The 15,566-nt window shown below is 39.0% G+C and overlaps 1 pseudogene; it reads left to right on the forward strand.

The window, feature by feature from the left end:
- Nucleotides 1–8,472: 8,472 nt before the first annotated feature.
- On the forward strand, nt 8,473–9,613 carry LOC101047455 (prohibitin-2 pseudogene; annotated as a pseudogene).
- Nucleotides 9,614–15,566: the final 5,953 nt, after the last annotated feature.

Raw genomic sequence — 15,566 nt, forward strand, 5'->3', positions numbered from 1 at the left:
TCGGCATTCTCTACCTTTGGCTTACTGATGAGTTAGGAGCTAAAAGGAAAAGAAACTAGAGTTTGCCTCATAACTCCCTTTTCTTCTGTATTATCATTTTCATTGTTCAGTGGTTGGCTAATAAAAGAAGTCATGTTTCTTAAAATGCATTGCATTCATTCTGCACTTGATGCAAGTTCTGATTCCAATGAAAGCATGGTCTCTCAAGGCTGTCAGTGCTCCCACTTATTCCGTATGTGAAATATGCTTATCTTAAACTTGCTTAAAGTTCTTGATGAACTCCTATGAACAGTGGATCTAGAAGAAATCTGTGCCTTGGCCGGGCGCGGTGGCTCAAGCCTGTAATCCCAGCTCTTTGGGAGGCCGAGGCGGGTGGATGACAAGGTCAAGAGATCGAGACCATCCTGGTCAACATGGTGAAACCCCGTCTCTACTAAAAAAAAATACAAAAAATTAGCTGGGCATGGTGGCACGTGCCTGTAATCCCAGCTACTCAGGAGGCTGAGGCAGGAGAATTACCTGAACCCAGGAGGCAGAGGTTGCGGTGAGCCGAGATCGCGCCATTGCACTCCAGCCTGGGTAACAAGAGTGAAACTCCGTCTCAAAAAAAAAAAAAAAAAAGAATTCTGTGCCTATGGGACATTTGCCATCTGCAAATGAAGCCACCAGGAACCGCAAACATGAACATGCATATTGTGCCTTTCTCCTCTCCTTATGTGTGTGCTCATTTCCCGTCAGACTTTGGTTACAAAATATAAGTTTAAAATAAATAATTTCAAGACAGCAATAGATGAGAGAGCTTTAAACCAACTGCAGGGCCCTTCTGAGCAGAGGGACCTGTGTGCCTACAAAGGTTGCAAGGCCATGAAGCCAGCCCTGCCCACAGATATACACCTAAATTTGAAGGAACAGAAATGCACACATACGTGTACCAAAAGATTTGTTTGACAGTATTCATAATATCACTATATCTAATAGCCCTAAACTGGAAATAATTTAAAGGTTTATAACATTAAATAAATAATTCATGTATATTCACAAAATGAAATATGATGGAGCAATTAAAATAGAACATGGTAGCTCCTTGCAACATAGATGAATCTCACAAACATAATGATGAGCAAAATAACCAAATGCTAAAGAATATGTTCTGTGTGGTTCCGTTCATATAAAGATTGAAAGATGCCAAAATGGCACAAGAAGTCAGAATAATGTATTCTGAGACTTTGTTCAGCATCTTTAGTTGTAGCTGACTTCTTGTCTTTAGTTTCACAGAGGAGTGTATTACGGAGGTATTTCTGGTGTTGAAGCTTTGGGGTGTGATCCAGTAGGTGGCACTGACAGTTTGTTGAGCTGAACACATAATTTACTCATTTTTCTGAATTGACATAGTTAATTCTAATTTTTTCAGTTTTAAAATTAGGAATATTAAAAAATCTTTATTTTGTTATTATACTCTACAGTGGAAACTAGAAGTTGGTAAAAATTATTTTGAATTGACAAAAGTGTGATGATGATATGTAGCACCTGCTGTGATGATCTTAAAAACCCATTAGCAAATAAGGACATTACAAACATCTAAGTTTGATGTTTAGGAAGTGTCTCTTTCATCAATATTACAAATCGCAATCAGATATAGCATTACTTTTTTAATTGTATTATTGCCTTCTGATACATATTAATATAAGTTGCTTTACCTCAATAGGACAATTGAATGATTTACGCAAATATTGAGTTTTTATTAATATCTCCTACAAAGTTATAATTTTGTCAACATGCATATATAGGCATTTCTTATATTTCTGCTTGTAATAATCATACGTTGGGACAAAATGAAAATGGAACAACTTTGGAATTCTATAAGGACCCTGGTACAAGAAAGTAACAGTAACAATCTCCAACCGGTTGGTGATAAAAAGGATGTCTTGATTCCTACTACTGGTAATCACATAAAGAAGATAAATTCGTGATAAATAAGGTTCCCACTTCTAATGAGTTTCTTATAGGAGTAAGAAAGCAGTAAGAAATAATCCTCTGTTTTTGATGTAACTCTAGAATTCTGTAAGGAGATGAATTCTGGCCACGAGAGGGCGATATGAGGTGTGAAGCACCCTAATTCCTAGGCTGTGAGACCTATGGCCACCAGGTACTAGAATACAAATCAATAGCATCACCTTAATCCCTAGCTGTATTCGTTCCAAATCCTGTGCAGTTTTCTGCTCTTGTCCAAGGAGTATAAAAGTACTCAGTGGCAGTTCTTTTTCCTGCTTCTTGATTGTACTCAGTAATAGACTTCGTCCATGTTTAGGAACCTGTTCTTTAACATTCAATTCAAACAGCTCATATTAGGGAAAATTCAATAAGCTCCTTTTTTCCATCCTCAGTTCTCCTACTAAACTTCATTCTATTCCTACCAGAATAACATATGACAACAGAGCTGTTCCAGAACCATTCCATCATTTTATACCATTGCAAGCTACCGATATTTATTAGACTAACACTGATTTGTTAACACTAGTCTAATAGTTAATACTAATTAGTCTAATACTATTAGACTGATATTGATACTAATACTACTAGACTAATACTAAGACTAATATTCTGCTGTACATCTACATGAAGAACAAAATTAAGGGGGAATCAAAATGAAAGTTGGCAAGGTTCTGTAACAACTACATACATCTCTAAGAGGTGCAACTACATTATGTCTGTAATAATATTTAATGTTAGCTTTTTATTTTATCAATTTGTGAATTTTCTTTATAAAATACTTATTTAGGTTGAAATGAATTGGCTATTCAAAGTTAACTAGAAGTCAACAAAAGGAGTATTTACAATGACAAGGTAGATGATGAAAAGCTTTTAATGACACACTTAAGCACAAATCTGAAGACACTTTAAGATAAAGTCATCAGTAAGAGTTGTCCGTTTTCACACTATGGAAAAAACAGGCTAACTGATGTCACTACTTTATAACCTACCTACAGATGCAAGATATTTTCTTTTTCGCCTGAGCTATAGTATAAAACTTAAAATGACCTTTTCCTTTACTGCCTTCATATAATACTTCTACTTAATTATTTACTTTTGGGGGAAGTTGGGTTACTTTATTTTTATATAAAATTTTATATTGTACATCTTAAAGTCACACTGAAAAAGAAGTTAAAACCACTTTCTTCAGTCAGTATGTTGCCTGTGGTGGTTTGGAAAGTAAGTCCACAAATTATTTGACTCTCCTCCCTTTAAGAGGTATAGCCTAATTCCCCTCTCCTTGAGGATAGGTTGGTTTTAATGACTAATTCCTAAAAATTTGAATACACTGAAAGTAACAGTATTCACTTCTAAGACTAGGTTATTACAAATCTACAGTTTTTACGCTTAGAATCTGCTTTCTTTGTCTCTGGGGGAAGCCATGTCAGGAGCCTTATGGAGATGCCCAATGTGAAGAGGAACTGAAGCCTCGGGCCAGCAGCGATAGCTGACAGTCAAGTACCTACTCCAGACTCAGTTAAGACTCAGATGACACCAGACCTGGAAGATACCTTGACTGAAGTCATGTGAGAAACCCTGAACCACAACTATCCACCTAAGCCTCTGTCAGATTCCTGACCCACAGAAACTCTGAGACAATAAATATTTTTATTTTCAGCTGATGTTTTAGGTGATTTTTATACAGCAATAAATGAGAAATATATTGATATATGCTGATTAGATGGACAAATTTCACAGAAACTTACGTGAACAACAGACTGAGCCCTTCTTGTTTTTTCAGATGTTTAACAAAAAGATGTTACAAAAACAGACCACATGCTTTTTCTATTACTACCGCTATTGTTCTGTGACTGTTCATGGCTAACAAAACAAAAGGTACAACTCAAAAGTTTTCTTAGCTTAACTTTATTTTTTTATCCATATAATAAATTAAGAATTTTCAAGGACTATGAGGGCAATAAATCCCAAAGAGGAACACAGAGTTCATCTCCCTATCTAATAGACTGACAAAATGCATGATTCTAGGTCATTTTGACGGCCCATATGTGGGGAGATGATAGTGCCAGACATGAAGCATGATAGAACCAATGACCGGTGCTTATAAATCCTTTTGTTTTAAGAGTGGTTTTTAAATCATCTTCACTAGTTTTCATCTTTATTAGGATAATCGGTATTTTTTCCCATTTTACTAACAAAGAGCCTGGGAAAGAGAAACACTACATTCCTAAGCCAATCAAATATCATGAGAATTCAAGTAGAAATCCATACCTCTTTAATTTAGATTAACAAGCATTTATTGAGTTTCCACAATATTCCAGACACAGTGCTAGGCACAGGAAGTACAAATAAAAATAAGTGTATCTCATTTAATCCAGAAGCTTAAAATCTAGTAAAGTTAAAAGCAAATGGTAAGAGTTATGATAATAGCAATATATAAAGTACAGTGGAACCAATGAGGAGGAGTACATACCATATTTTCTTATGATCAGGGGATGATACCTGGGCTTGAGTTTCTAATGATGAATAAGGATACTTATTTTTCCTATTTCTTTTGTATCCCAATGAACTCTAAATTACTTGTATCCTAATTCTCATTTTGCTATGAGCACGCTTTGATTATATATTTTGTTGTATGATAAGATATCAGAGAGGAATTTTTATCTTACACATCAAGATACAATAGATATTGAATCCCAAAATGAGTGTTAGGCTCTATGTTTTCAAATAAAATTATGAGAACCAGTTTTGATACATTTAAAACCTGTCATCCAGATCGAAGACATAAAAGGTTGAGAATAGACATAGAGGGTAGAATTACAAAGAAACTTACTCTTGAAAAGAGCTCTGAGCTTCAAATAGGTCTAGGAAGTGTTTCAGGAGACCCTTGGAGACCTAAATCAGTGTTGACTGCAGTTAGGGAGCACACTGGACTGGTGTGGGACACAAGTCTGAGCTCTCTGTGGCAGGATGTTGTGACTGTTTGCCTGAGGGATCCAGACAGAGACATCTAAGTCATCTGCTGCTGTTGGCTTTTCAGGAAATGATATCTGGGAGGATATCTACCTGGAATCATTATGACAGTGATCCTGCCGGGTCAACCAGTGCTTTGTGGAGATGGCAGGAGGATTCTAGCAGAGTCTGGGGTTGGCATGGGCTTCTTAAAATCCAGAAGCTAAGGGGGAGTGGTGGCGATCAGTAGAATGAGGACGCTTCCCATGCTGTGTCAGGTATGGTCAGAGGGGCCCAGCAGGGGAGCTGTCAAAGACTCCAGACTGGCCCCACAGAGAAAAGTTTACCTTTAAACATCAGTCAGGCTCAGAGAGTAAAATGACAGAATTAAAGTGTCAGTCAAGTGAGAACCTTCTAGTCCCCTTCCTCTTATCCTTCCCTGAGCTCTATACTTGGAGAGATCTGAGGGTACTTAAACGGGAAAACCAACCCTCTGCCCTCTGTGCCAAGGCAGGTTAGAAAGCAGTAAGGGATAGAAGAGGGCAGGAGAGAGGAAGGAAGTCTTACCTTAAATAAAGATTAAAATTTGGACTAGAATTTCTAATTTCTTTTTTTTTTTTTTTTTTTTTTTGAGACGGAGTTTTGCTTTTGTTACCCAGGCTGGAGTGCAATGGCGCGATCTCAGCTCACCGCAACCTCCGCCTCCTGGGTTCAAGCAATTCTCCTGCCTCAGCCTCCTGAGTAGCTGGGATTATAGGCACACGCCACCATGCCCAGCTGATTTTTTGTATTTTTAGTAGAGACAGGGTTTCACCATGTTGACCAGGATGGTCTCGATCTCTCGACCTCGTGATCCACCTGCCTCGGCCTCCCAAAGTGCTGGGATTACAGGCTTGAGCCACCGCGCCCAGCTAGAATTTCTAATTTCTTAATCAAATTCTGTTTTGCAACTTAAACCAACCATGTTTTTTTTGTTTTGTTTTGTTTTGTTTGTTTGTTTGTTTGTTTTTCAAATTCCCCTTGGCTTTTATCCAGCAGCAGGAAAAATACCTTTGTCCTACTAAACACATTTGAAAGTAACATTGGGAGACTAAATTAAAATTGTTTTCCTTATTACATTGCAAAACCCATGCTTAGCCAATATATCAGTTCTATTTACATTAATGGAAATATTATGTAGGTTAGCATATGAATAAAAACAAGAATTAAAATGAAATACTTTACTACTATCATGAAAAAAAAAAAAAAGATATAAATAACAGCCATGGGCCAGGAGGCTGTTGCCTTACTCCCAGCACTTTCAGAAGCCAGGTCAAGAGGAACGCTTGAGCCCAGGATTTTCAGACTAGTTTGAGCAGCATAGTGGGACCTTGTCTCCAGAAAAAAAAATTAAAAATAAATAGTTGGGCATAATGGTACATGCCTGTAGTCCCAGCTACTCAGGAGGCTGAGGTGGGAGAATTGCTTGAGCCCAGAATGTCAAGGCTGCAGTGAGCCATGATGGCGCCATTACACTCTAGCCTAGTCAATAGAACAATACTCAGTCTCTTAAATAAAGGCATAAATACAAGCTGCAATGCCTTAAATCTAAAAAACTTTTCAAAAACTTAAAAGCCACTTTTACATCTATATTTCATTATCTCTACAACACTTCACAGTAGTGGAATATATTAAGCACCACACAGAGATCCACATGCACATAGTCAACAAAACTCATCAAGGAAAACAATCTGTTGCATGTCGAGAATGATGCTATCTTGAAGTAAAACTACCACAATGGCCAACGTTTGACTTCAACATACCAAGGTGTTCTGCAGTAAGTTCTTTACATAATGCCTATAGCATAGATAACTTCTCATAAAGATGCTTCTCTAACCTCTCCATAAGTTTTGGCAAGAAAGTCTGAAACATGACTGACTGCACATGTTTTACCCTAAAATCTTGCTTTATAAAGAATACTTTCTAGAAGGCAGGTATGCAGATCCACCATCTAGTGACTGCTCAAGACATTGCTTCTATTTGTATATCCATCCCTATTAAATGTTTCTTTCTGAGAAACTGGACTTGTCAGCCTCTTTCTTCAGCCTGTCAGCTCCCTCAGCATTTGAGGGTAGGTTTGGTGGAACATTTGGTGATTTGGTGCCTGGGAGACCTGATAGCAGAAGCTGCGTGGTGGTTTAGACACTATACTCGTATGTTGTTGATGGTCTTCTTTTTGCCTTTACTGTTTCTATGGAATTGGCCTCCAGTGGAGCCAATGCACTGCTGTTAAGCAATACAATGTCAGGGACATTTCCTCTAGACCAAGGGACTATTGAGGAAGAGGTAAAAGAGTAAGACTCTAAGGGACAGCTTTGCGGGGGAGGGGTGGTGGAGGGTGGAGTGTAAGGAAGCACCATGTTGCATGGTAAGATTGACGCCATCTTGAAGAAAACCTGATGAATGACCCCACATACTTACATGTTCTGCAGTAAGGTGTTTAAACAATTTCTGTAGCACAGAATAATTCCTCATAAAGATGATTCCCTAACCTCCTAGGTGGTCAGGAGTCTTTGCAAGAGTCTGAAGAAATGACCAGCTGCATATGTTTTACCCTAAAATCTTGCTATAGAAAGGATACTCTCTGGATGGAAAGGAGCCAGATGGCTGAATAGAAGCCCCAGCTATCATTTCCCCTTATAAGAACACCAAATTGAACAACCATCTACACAAGAATGCACTTTCATAGGAACCAAAAAAATCAGGTGAGCAATCACAGTAACATCATATCATAGAAAGAGGCACTGAAGAGAGTAGAAAAGACAGTCTTCAGTTGCTGACACAACCCCTCTCCTCTCCCCAGCAGCAGCCATGTGGCATGAAAAGAGAATCTATTTGTCACAGCCACCTGACACATCCTTTCTTCTTGTAAGTCCCTATTAAATATTTTTTTTCTTTCCAAGAAACCAGATTTGTCCACCATTTTCTGTATCCTTCAGCTCCCTCACCTTCGGAAGTATGTTTGCATAGACCCTTCACCACAGAACACTCATAGCTTATAATCTAACATAGACTAATAAAAATTAGATTTATAAAGGGCCTTGGGTCTAGCTCAGCCCAGTTCCTGACCTCTATATTTTCCCCCCCACCTAAGAATCATTGGATCCGTATCCAGGTTCGCACCAGTCAGCTCCTTCCCTAGGTCTGGCTTGAGACTGCCCCATCCCACATCATCTCAGAGCTCCTTGTGGCTACCTTCATTCTTAATCCGACCTTGGCTCCAGGCCCCATTTCTGATAAGTGGGACTTTGCTGCATCACCAAGCTTTGGCATCTACCTCTGTGGCTTGCCTAAATATCCACTCCAGTATACACATCCAGTTGCAGCTCCTCTTTAGCAGTTTATTGACAGGTCATAGCCCTGTCTATGAGCCTGTTATCATGGAAATAGCTGCTATGCTCTTCTGAATCCCAATAATAAAGAGTATGCATGTATTAACATCTTAATAAGTTCCAGAGTATCTAAGCTGGAGTCGGGTAGAGGCGGGTCAGCACCCCCTTCTCAATTCTGGTGCCGCCAGCCTCAAGATTAGACATGGCCCAGAACTTGAAGGACTTGGCGGGACAGCTGCCCGCCGGGCCCCGGGGCATGGGCACCGAGCTGAAGCTGCTGCTGGGGGCCTGCGCCGTGGCCTATGGTGTCCGCGAACCCGTGTTCACCGTGGAAGGCAGGCACAGAGCCGTCTTCTTCAATCGGATCGGTGGAGTGCAGCAGGACACTATCCTGGCCGAGGGCCTTCACTTCAGGATCCCCTGGTTCCAGTACCCCATTATCTATGACATTCGGGCCAGACCTCGAAAAATCTCCCCCACAGGCTCCAAAGACCTGCAGATGGTGAATATCTCCCTGCGAGTGCTGTCACAACCCAATGCTCAGGAGCTTCCTAGCATGTACCAGTGCCTAGGGCTAGACTGCGAGGAACGAGTGTTGCCGTCCATTGTCAACGAGGTGTTCAAGAGTGTGGTGGCCAAGTTCAATGCCTCACAGCTGATCACCCAGCGCGCCCAGGTATCCCTGCTGATCCGCCGGGAGCTGACAGAGAGGGCCAAGGATTTCAGCCTCATCCTGGATGAGGTAGCCATCACAGAGCTGAGCTTTAGCTGAGAGTACACAGCTGCTGTAGAAGCCAAACAAGTGGCCCAGCAGGAAACCCAGTGGGCCCAGTTCTTGGTAGAAAAAGCAAAGCAGGAACAGTAGCAGAAGATCGTGCAGGCCGAGGCTCCCAAGATGCTTGGAGAAGCTCTGAGCAAGAACCCTGGCTACATCAAACTTCGCAAGATCCGAGCAGCCCAGAATATCTCCAAGATGATCGCCACATCACAGAATCGCATCTATCTCACTGCTGGCAGCCTTGTGCTGAACCTACAGTATGAAAGTTTCACCCGAGGAAGTGACAGCCTCATCAAGGGTAAGAAATGAGCCTAGTTACCGAGAACTCCATCCCCAGAGGAAGTGGATCTGCTTCTCTTATTTTTGAGGAGCCATCCTGGGGTCCAGCACAGCCCTATCCCACCCCAGTATCATGTGATGGTCCCCCGCACCCATCCCCCAAACCCCTCTTGGATTAAGGAAGACTGAAGACCAGCCCCTTTTCTGGGGAATTACTTTCCTCCTCCCTGTGTCGGCCGGGGATGTTGGGACAGTGTGTGATTTCTCAGTGATTTCCTACAGTGTTGTTCCCTCCCTCAAGGCTGGGAGGAGATAAACACCAACCCAGGAATCCTCAATAAATTTTTATTACTTAAGCTCAAAAATAAATAAATAAATAAATAAATAAATAAGTTCCAGTGACTGTGTAAAGTATTGCATTATTTCAGTTTGTTTTTACAACTCTATAAAGTACATATTATTGCCTTTTACAAATGAGGAAATTGAGATACATACTAGTTACATAATTTGCTTAATATCAATTGCTTATAACTAGTAGAGACAAGGTCTGAATAAGCCATGTTGTGGGTTTTGGTACAACTGCTAATTTAATGCATACACATTCACCAGGGGAAAAAGAATTAAACTAATTCAAAAAATGACATTGAAAAACTTAAACCATGTAGGCAGAAAGGCTAAATGCCCTTTAGAAAAAGGAAAGACAGGTAACAACAAATGGCTCTACAACTGTTTATACGCAGGTGAGAAGAGCTGGAAAGAGAAATAAAAAGCTTCATTCAGTTGAATATGCAGACTTGGCAACTAGACAGTATTTGATGTGACATGCAAGAGAAAAAGACTGGCCTCTGAGGAAGGACCTTTAATTGCCAAAACCCTAAAGAGGGAAGGAGCCTGAACTCAGTCCTAGTTGAACAAGAGCTGGATCTGCTCCAGAGAGCTGCGGGAAGTGTACCCTGGGCACTTCAGCTGTCTATACAGGAAGGTTTCTCACTACCTCATGAGAAAATGAAGTGTCATGTCTCAGTTTGGAGTCCAGTCCAACTAGGGTCCACAGAATCTCAGCTTAACAGTTTACTTTGAGAACAATTATTTCATGTGTCTCACTTTCCTCAATTATAAAATGAGGATATCAGTATCTACTATCTAAAATTATGAAGAAGATGAAAAATACCCATGTAAATAATCACCACAGTGCCTTAGACCAGCGTAAACGCTTAGCAAATACTTAACAATTATATCATTGTGATTTGTGAGGGAAGAAGTAGAAAGACGATCATGATGCCAAGAAAAAGACTGTGAGCTCTCTATAGGTAGTCTATTTTTTTTAGACTGTCATATTTCCAGCTCCTGGCAAAGTTCCTGGCACATAGCAGGCAATCAACAATATTTGCTGAATTAATGAATGAGTAAAGCAAGGAATTAATGAATTCTAGTGACTTCACCTCTATGGCCCAGTATACAGCTACTTGCAAAGAGAAGGCAAAATACATCCTGACACTTGATGTGTCACCCAAAGTTCTGTCCTTCTCTGTGTCTCATGAGGTTTCCAGGTTCTGAGGCAGGATCCAGGGCTGCTGCCACACTGGGCTGTTGTAGGATGTTCTCATGCTTTTCTTCAGCATGTAGGATTCATTCAAAGTAAGAGATGTCATACCTACATCACCTCATAACTCTCATGTGTCTGATGAGTGTCTTTTAAGGCTCTACTTTTACCCTGGAGGAGGAGTGGGTCAAGAAAAGGAAAAACCAGCCATTCCAAAGCCTAGATCCCTCAACTGCCTGTCTAATCTCCCGGTCTGTATTCAAGTAGTGGGAAAAGGGTGGTAAAGGGCGTTATTGAAAACTGACACAAGATATTCTGGAGTAGTAAACATGTGACATCCATTATCTTGAAGAAGAATTGAAAGCCATGGGGAAGCAACATAAGAAGTGCCAGGAAAAGGCAGGGTAGATTAAAGGAAAATTAGTATATAACGAAATCATACAATAAAAATGTGGTAGTCATGTGGTAAAAATCATTCCCCACATTATGAGAGACCAGCTATGCTTGTTGCTCCACATTAAGAATGAAATTAAATAAATCATAACAGGCCAGAGATTTTGAATCTTGTGATGCTTTCATAAACAGAGAACAAACAATTATTTATATTTATGGCATTTTAAAAATATTTGAGCCGGGCACGGTGGCTCAAGCCTGTAATCCCAGCACTTTGGGAGGCCGAGGCGGGTGGATCACGAGGTCAAGAGATCGAGACCATCCTGGTCAACATGGTGAAACCCCGTCTCTACTAAAAATACAAAAAATTAGCTGGGCATGGTGGCCTGTGCCTGTAATCCCAGCTACTCAGGAGGCTGAGGCAGGAGAATTGCCTGAACCCAGGAGGCGGAGGTTGTGGTGAGCCGAGATCACGCCATTGCACTCCAGCCTGGGTAACGAGAGTGAAACTCTGCCTCAAAAAAAAAAAAAATTTGAGACCATTGAATGATACCAATACATATTAAAATTAATAAAATCTCCAGGGTCTGTGATATAGAAGGGGAAACCTAGATACCTTCAGGAACACACCCTTTGTGTGAGGGTTGAATCTTTACAGCAGTAATAAATGCTAATGCAAAAAACTGATGATCAAAATAAATGACTTGAGTCATCATACGGTAGTTGGTTCAAATGTAAGTCAAACGTCAAACCAATCTTTGGCACTCTAAGATCTTTCCTTCTACAGGCCAGCACCATGCAACAAATAGCCCATTTGTATTGCTAGAGATAGCACAAATGAGAACTGACTTTCGTTTACAAAAAGATGGACTTCAATGGCTAATATGATCTTAAATATGGTATGGCTTACTTATAAAAACTGAGCAATAAATATGCCAGTAGGCTACAATGCGTACAACGAATTATTTTCTTACAAGCAGTTTTAGTGCTTTTCAAGAGCCTAAATCCACAATTTGGAAGGGCCTAAATTGTTTTAGCTTAAAGGTAGCTAACTAGAAGAGAAAAACTATTTTACATGTACTGGAGTATGTAATGGTCCTTTCTACTAAATATATATATATATATATATATATATATATATATATATATATATTCATTATTTATATATTCATTTTTTCCTTCCAAAATATCCATAGAAGGGGAAACCTTTTTTTTTTTAGTTGTACTTTTTATGGTTGGCAAGATGATTTTTTTAAAGAAAGTATGCACTTTGGAGTCATATGGACCTTAATTCCTTAATACTTATTAGCTGTATAGCTGTGGTTACCTCTAAGCCTCTGTTTCTGATCTGCAAAATAAGGATAGGAACATCCATCTCAAAAAATTGTTCTGAGGCTAAATGGGTTGCTGGGAGAGCACTTAGGAAAGAGTCTTTAAAAACTAAGTATTAAGTAAATATTAGTTTACTTGTGTTTCTTTCTTCTACCCTCCATGTTCCAAGAGAAGAAAATATAATATTTTTGAAATTTAAAAAGTAATGATCTAAATTTAGCACTACATCCAAATGGATATATTTTTTTAGGAAGTGGCTCAGTTGTAATGGTAGCAGATATACCCCTCAAGTTAGTACACTAATTAAGTGTTTAAAATCTAATTATTAATTATGTTTAAATCACAGTTCACAATTTAAAAGAATCCTGTGAATTATCCTTGCATAGAATAAATACCTACTCCTAATTAGTCATTATTATAATTTTAGGTTTGTGATCTCCATATGAATAGTTTGCTTAAAATGAGATACATCTCCTCTTAGTTTTTTGTAAGCCAATAATTTTATATGCATGCATCAATGGCAGTAGACTTTGCAAAAGAGTATTCTATAATGTTTATTGGAATTCATATCTGAAAATAAGCTATTATCAGGAAGAAAATAAGATTTGATTTATTCAAAATCATGGAACCATTGTTACATTTCAATATTCCAGGGTCTGTCCAGGTTATGTGTGTGTTATAATATGTGTTACATATATCACAACTATGGCAGAGCATCAAAAATTAACAAGAGGAAAAATGACATTGAATGCATCAAAAGGGTCTGGCCCCCTTTATTGAGAGGTAACTTCATCTTTTCTTAAAAAATCTAAATACAGAATTTACATTTTTAACTGCAATCTGCAAATTCTACATTTTTAGTGATCCGGTATTACATTAACGCTTATGGTTTAGTAACCAGCAAGAAATTTTACTAAAAACAATCCTGAAAGACACACATAATTAACAGAAAAAAATTTACATTTTTTCATTATGGATATTTGGCCATAGGTAACAAAATACAATTCAGACTTGCTTATATAAATTACAAGAAGAATAAAGGGACGTCTCATGAAACTCAAAAATAGGAAAGATAATTAATCATCTTAAAAGGATGGGACCAGAAAGCTTCCAGGGACCTGGGTTACTCTCTTGTCTCCAAAATTCAGTGGTCTCTCATCTCTGCTTCTCTCTGGAGATGTGCAGTTGTCCTCCACCGTCTCTCTTACTAGTTTTCCCTGCCCAACATACACACTGGGCTGCAGCCTAGGCTCCCCCAGGATGCTTTCATCCAAGCACTAACAGAACCTAAACCAAGGCACCCAGTCTCTCTCCTGGAAATTTATATTTGGGTTTTGGAAAGGTAACTTTATCTTGACTTGTGTGGGCATTGAAGGAAAGAAAGGGTTATAAAGACAGATTCACTGCAAAATGAATACATCTATAAAAGAAACAGAAACATTAGACATTGGTATATGCAAAGTATAGGCTAGATTGCTCTAGTTGCAATAAAAAATCAAAGTAGACTGGGTGCAGTCACTCATGCATATAATCCCAGCACTTTGGGAGGCCGTGGCAGGAAGATTGCTTGATCCCTGCATTCCAGACCAGCCTGGAAAACATAGTAAGACCTCATTTCTACTAAAAATGTTTAAAAGTTAGCTGAGTATGGTGGATGTACACTTGAAGGCTGAGGCAGGAGAATTGCTTGAGGCTGGGAAGTCAAGGCTGCAGTGAGCCGTGATCACACCACTTCACTCCAGCCTGGGCAGCAGAAAGAGAACCTATCTGACCCTGATCTCACACACACACACACACACACACACACACACACACACATCAAAATAATGATAACAGTAAACTACAGGCTAGTGTGATTTTGTAGGAAATTAAATTTCATAAGTGGTCATCTAGCAGCAGATACCAATCATTAATACCACCGCTTCTCACGTCAGCTTAAGCCAGTTGTGATCTGAATCTATTTCCACTGGTACAGATAAAGAACCACTTCCTAAGGAAAATTTAGTTTTCAGTTCTTTTAGAATCTGTTCTAAAAAACCTTAAACAAAAATTGAAATGCCATCTGCTAAAAAATATTCTGGCATGACAAATTTAAACAATGTGAAACCCAGAGATTAAAAATGTAGTTCAATCACATTATCATTCTTTGGCTGGCATTGAGAAAGCAGATGTTACAGGAGACTGAGAAGTCTTCCATTTGAGCATAATAGGTCTTAAATGTCCTTGTTATAACTCCCAGAATATCCATATTCCAATGGGGTCTTTGTAATTTTGTTAGCGGAGTTATTAACTTGTCAGATTGCTCTGGTTTTTCCGGGTCTAAAATCATACATTCTGTTTTAGGAGAATAGAAGAGTTATTGTTTCATGGTTAAAATCACCACTCTCAAATATTTCTATGATGTTCAAATGGCACATCATTTGGAGTTGTGGCTACCATACTTGAAAACTGCGTGAGAATTACTTATTTGATAATATATTTTGAATGAGCAAAACAAAGTGAGAAAGAGATTTCTAACTTTAATTACATGTTCACTGAGGTATATCAACTTAGGTAGGTCCCTAAGTTCTTATTTCAATGAAATCTTATTCTTACTGAATGGCTATTTCTCTTCAATCTAATCTTAAAAAGCAAAGTTCTGAAATGATCTCTAAGATCTACTTCACAAAACCTCTTCAATGAAAGAGGAAAGCAAATGCTTATCCCACACAACAACCAGTATAGTTCAGTCTGCAAGTCATCCTTCCTTTTCTTCATATTAACTACATCATATTGTCACTTTTTAAAGAGAGAGCAGGCACATACTCTATTCACAATATAGCTCCTCCTGAAGAAATCCCTGTAGGGTGCTGTTGAAATTGCTGTTCATGTTGCACCGAAATATCTAGCACTTGAGTTAGAGGCATGTAGCACCACTTGAAATCTCTTC

Source organism: Saimiri boliviensis, chromosome 11 (assembly GCF_048565385.1).
Source record: "Saimiri boliviensis isolate mSaiBol1 chromosome 11, mSaiBol1.pri, whole genome shotgun sequence".
Taxonomy (NCBI): Eukaryota; Metazoa; Chordata; class Mammalia; order Primates; family Cebidae; genus Saimiri; species Saimiri boliviensis.